The following is a 5,933-nucleotide window of genomic DNA, read 5'->3' as shown; positions in this document are numbered from 1 at the left end:
CTACTCTGGGACTCGTGATGGAGAGTAGAGAAAGGAGGGTGCTACGGCGGATTCGATAGTGGCCTTGCTTAACGGCGAATGTTCGTCGAAGGATAACGCCGCGATTGGGGAGCGTTTATTCTGTGCGCGAACTCCAGGTGTCCAATCAGAAAAGAAAAAATAAATAAATAAAAAGAAAAAGAAATTAAATTGAGGGCCATTGACATATAATTTTTAGAGGATGGCGTTTTTATTAGCTCACCGTACTAGCTCACCATACGTATTTCAGTGTACGATGAATGTGAAATTAAATTGAGGGCCATTGATATATAATTTTTAGAGGATAGCGTTTTTATTAGCTCACCATACGTATTTCAGTGTACGATGAATGTATGTAATAATTTTTTGGGATTGGGACGGTCGGTATGCTGTAAACTCTCGGAAACAAGATATTTGACATCGCGGTTATTATGTTGACAGCTGTAGTTACCTGATTGTGTTCTTACCATAACAGACATTTCTTAGAGCGTCAATTTTGTTACAAGGTCATCTAAATATTTTTACGCTTAAATATTACACTTAAAAGTAACCCAAAAATGATGTTTAGCTCACGCCCAAAAGATAATCATTGGTTGAATGAGAGGAAAGTAGAAAGGAAAGAAAAAGAGTAAGTGAAAATGAACACAAATAAAAATCAATTTTCCTAGATTAGTTTCAGTAGTCTTTATTGTGGAAGTGATCCTCCTAATTATAGATCATAGGAAGGGTCTAGGAAATTACATAGATATCATTCATTTAATGGAAACATTACGTACATTTATAAGACATTACACATTTACATATTTGTAACCGACTTTGATTTTTTTTAGCATAGTAACTACCTTTGGCACCGTTTCATATTTATAAATATCTCTAACAGTGTTTCATATTCATGATGGTTTTCAATATATCGTCAATAATTGTTCGACTGACTGACAAATATTCATTTGATTTTTCTGAGAGGGTTCGTTGTGAAGACACATTGTCCTCAAGAAGGGTTATATTATCAAGCAAAGGACATGTCTGTAATCTGACAGGCCACCTTACTTTGAGCTATGAATCTTCATTGAAGGTTAGGTGAGAGTTTCACTAAAAGACTGTTGACCTTGTGAATGCTCTTGTGTTGATTAAGTTCATGTCGGTCTAGGTGTTCCGCTCTTTGGTTCGGATAGATATTCATTCGGTAAGCCTATGCTTTGTTAGACCAAAATGTCGTTAGATGGCTCAATTTGATGCCCTCTTCACGCGATGCATTGAATCTCCTTGAGGTTCGTGTAGTCATATTTCAATGTAAATATTTACTTCATCGATTCTCTTACTTCTTTGAAAGTGATAACTACTATAAGAATAAGAGAATTAAATGAAATAATTGTTTATTTAATGAGTAATAGGTGCTACCAATAATTATACTCCATAGACTTTTTTTGTTGCTTTTCCTTATAAATAGGGTGTGATCAGCTCATTCCTTCTTCAATTCTGGAATCATCCTGCCCTTTAGTTGATTATAGCAGCGTATGAGAGAGTCGAGCTCTAAAAAACCTATGAACGAGGAAGCACTGATGAGGGCCTTTGGGCTTACTATTTATAAGAGTAGCCCTTCCAGAGGTGAGAAAGAGAGCAAGCTGGGGGGTTCTCGTCCTGATCCGAAGAAAAAAAACTATATATGAAGGTCGACCGACTGAGAGGAGGACGAGAAATGAGAAGTAGACCACTAACTCCAAAGAGCTGGCTGAAGGGACCAAGCCTTAGGGGTCCAGTTTGATGAAGCAAGTGGTGCACAAGAAGCAGAGGGTAGAGGAGGTTGCATAATATTTTGACTCTTTGCCACTCTTAGAAGTGAGGATTCAATCAGTAATGCACATTGCAGATGCGCCCTTGTTGGCTCTTGAGCCACTACGTTAGCAATAGGCTCAACCGTAACCACCTTTGAAATTGAAGCCTACCGAGGTGATACACCAAAAATATATGCATTTTTAGACCCATATTTTATACTCTTTTTTGGTGATATTGCACGTTAATGGAAGGTATTTATTATGTTTTATTGCAGATTGTTAATTTTTAGGACTTGGAGCACAAAGGAAATAAAAAATGAAGCAAAAATGATGAAATTTGGAGTCAAAATGAAATTATTGAAAAATTGTTCAGCGCCAGACTGGGCGCCGACGGTGTCGTTTGACAGAGAAGACAGATTTAATTAGATGGCCTCTGGCGCCAACAGCGCTAGTGCATGCCCTGTTTCTAGAAGATTTGACAAATTTGGACACTTTTTGAAGAGTTTTTGGATGCACCTATTGGAGCACCGACTCTAACCTTTATTTGGGGCCGAAATTGATCAAAAAAGTGACTCTTCCTGCCATCCGAAATTGATCAAAAAATTTACTAGGAAATTCACAGAAAGTCAATACGAAATTACTGTCACTAATTTCGAATGTTGAGATATTATCAGAACTAAATTATTTAAATAACAAAATTAAAATATAAAGTTTAAACAGTAACTACTAAACTATTAAACTATGTTTATGTGATGAATATTTCTTATGTGAAAAAGCATCATTCCCACTGTAATGAGGTTCTGGTGAAATGAAATGAGATAAATGCTTATATTATGTATTATGCCAAATAGGAGCAATTATAATTCTCTACCCTAATACTGTGCATAGAAAATCATTGGCTAATCCTAGCTTTAGTCCCTAAATTTGTGGCTAGGCTAGGAGGATACCGGCTCCCCCTCCAGAGCTCCCAATCCCTAAAGGCTAACTCTCGCTTTAGTTTTTAAACACTAAGATCAAATTGAGGATTTTTAGTCTCTTCGCCCTAATAATTCTCTAATTCTACACCCAACAAAGTATATTTTCCTATTTATTTGCACTTAATTCCATGAACAAAGTTCTCCTTCATGGAATCAAATGTGATCCTCACCCTGTTGTAGAACTCATACTTCATTTCCCGGATCATATGTTTCACAACACATTTTAACAATTCAATTGGCCAGATCGAAAAGTAAATTAAGTTCAGAGTTAAAAAAAACATCACAATTTATTTTATATTTTAATATTGGCACATCTATATTATCTCTTCATTTCACCATATCTCAGAGTAGGGAGAAAGATAAAGTAACTACTCAGACTTCATGAAAAAGATACAACAAAACACAAATTTCATATATGAAAGAAAGTTCATACACTAATAAACAAACAACACTTATCTGAAACTCTTTCTCAAAGCAAATCCCTTGTAGCCTCTTCTAGGAAATGAAGAAAGAAGAAATCTCTCACTTTTCTCCTTCTCCAACACTCTTAAAGAAGAGTTCACACTTAATCTCACCACAAAACTCTAAATTATAAGAACAATGGACTCTAAATGGTTGTGGAATGAAAAATGGAGGAATGTGTTGTGTGGAAAGTTGAATTGAGGCGATGGAATGGCAGGAAGAGTCACTTTTTTGATCAATTTCGGCCCCAAATAAAGGTTAGAGTCGGTTCTCGAATAGGTGCCTCCAAAAACTCTTCAAAATGCGTCCAGATTTATCGAATCTTCTAGAAATCAGGGCTAAACTTACATTGGCACCGTCGAAGCCCATTCTGGTGTCGTCGGCGCTAGTGTCCCGTAATTAAATTAAATGCTCCGACGGCGCTGAACATATTTCAACTTCTCCACTTTTGCTCCAAATTTCATCGTTTTTACTTCATTTTTGCTTCCTTCTTGCTTTAAGTCCTAAAATTCAACATCCTGCAAGAAAACATACAAATACCTTTCATTAAAGTGTAATATCACCAAAAATGAGTATAAAATATGGGTCTAAAAATGCATAATTTTTTTGGTGTATCAAAATCCCCCAAACTTACATGTTACTTGTTCTCAAGTAACTCCTATATTATGTAAAAATATGACTTATGGTAAAGAATTTAACTTCTAGATTTTCATATCTTAGTCCACTAAATGTAATAACATAACTTAAGAAAAATTCAAAACTACTCCAATTAATACTAAAGGTATAAAAATATTTAGTAATCAAGTCTAAGATTTCTGATTCTCTATTCTTTTCAAGAAAAAATGTAAATTGTCATATTAAAGTCACTTAAAGTATTCATATGAAAAAGAACTTCATAAAACTTTACTAGTAAATAAACTAATACTCAAATAAAAATTTAGAAAATGTAGCAAGCTCTCTTTTTTAAATTGATTCAAGTGAAACTAATTTTTAATTAGACATCTCTTTAAGCTTCTCCCCACATCTTTTCTTTTCTTTTTCTTTTCTTTTCTTTTCTATATGTGAGGATTACTATATCTGGATAACCTTTAATAATTTTGAACTTCACTATCCTCTTCTTAAAGTCAAAAAATTGTCTTATTTCTTCAGTTAACAAATTTATATTAGCTTAAAGATTTCATAAAGTTTAATTCTTTTCTTCTTACATGAACCTTTAAGATTTTTAATATTTCAAAAATACAATTTTTCTTACTTAAAATAGAAAAACATAGTCTTTTTCTTTTATACCAAATATCTTAATCTCTAAAATTAACCTTTATTATTGAAAATTTTTACTTAAGTTTACTATATATTTAGAAACATAAATATAGTTATCTAAAGTTAATCTCTAATACCAAATGTCATGTTAAATTTAAAAATTTTGAAAATATAGCTAAGTGAGGACAAATAAAATTATGTTTCTTTCTTTAAATTTAATAATTAAAATATAACTTAAAAAATTATAAAACTTAGTTTTTTGAGTTCTATGTGATCAGGGGTATTTTGTAAAAATAAAATGATATTTAAAACAAAAACTTAATTTTTAGCCTATTTTAAATATTTAAATAATTTAAAATCCATAAAAATCACAAAAATAATAAAATTCATAGAAATGTTCTAAATTGCCTCCTAAGCACTTAGGAACAATTAGGATATTTTTCCTGATTTTTAAAAATAAATATACTGAATTTTAAAGCTTAAAAATAATTTTTAAGAGCTAAAATGGATTTTCACAAAAAGTAATTCCAATAAATCAAACAAAACTCATAAAAATATAAAGTTTTCTCCTCTGGGTTCTCTGACCTTAGGAAGATTTTTCAAAAATACAAAACTTAATTTACCCCATTTAAAATATTTTATATTTAATAAATACCCCAAAATTTAAAATAATTCTTAAAATTCAAAAAATCATGAAAATTGGTCCAAAGGCTTCTTTTATGTAGGTCTATCTCCAGTAAAAAATTCAAGGGATTAGGATTTACCTTGGTCAAGAAAGAATTTTCTTTAAAAAATCCTATTTTTGCATGAAAATAATTATATAAATTAAATTAAATTTTCAAAAATTACATTTTATCCTCTGATGTTTTAATTGACCCATGACTAAAGGAAAATATGTTGAGATTTTCATACTTATTCTATATTATTTTTAATGATATTGCATTTTAAAAAAATATATTTTTGATGTTTTGTTGTAGGAATGATGAATTAAGGTCATTGGAGCAAAAAGATACAAAAATGAGCGAATTTGGAGCGAAAAAGACCAAAATGTGAAGATTTGAACAAGGCCGCCGACGGCGCTCTCGTCGACCCCGCCGATGACGCCCTCGACCCCGCCGGCAATATTTCCCCGTCAAGACTACAGAACAAAATCTTAGAAGCCCGCCGACGGCGCCTTCGAGGCCGCCGACGGTGAGATCGACGGTTATGCCTACTCAAGCTTTGGATAAGGCCAAATTTTGAAAGGATCCTTAGGGTTGAGGGAGTCTAGAGGAGGTGGTGAGAGTCTAAAGAACCTAGAGGTTAGAGAGGTTTCATTAGTGTGTAACAATTGTGAGGATTTCTTCGAGAAATTGTAAGAGTGGAGGGAAAGTGAGAGATTTCTTCCTCCTTGCTACTTCGAAGAGGAATTCTGTGTGTTGTAAAGAAAGGAAGAGATTCAGAGGAA

This window comes from Phalaenopsis equestris, unplaced genomic scaffold (genome assembly GCF_001263595.1).
Source record: "Phalaenopsis equestris unplaced genomic scaffold, ASM126359v1 Scaffold000003, whole genome shotgun sequence".
NCBI classification, from domain to species: domain Eukaryota; kingdom Viridiplantae; phylum Streptophyta; class Magnoliopsida; order Asparagales; family Orchidaceae; genus Phalaenopsis; species Phalaenopsis equestris.
Note: the sequence above shows the minus strand (reverse complement) of the source record.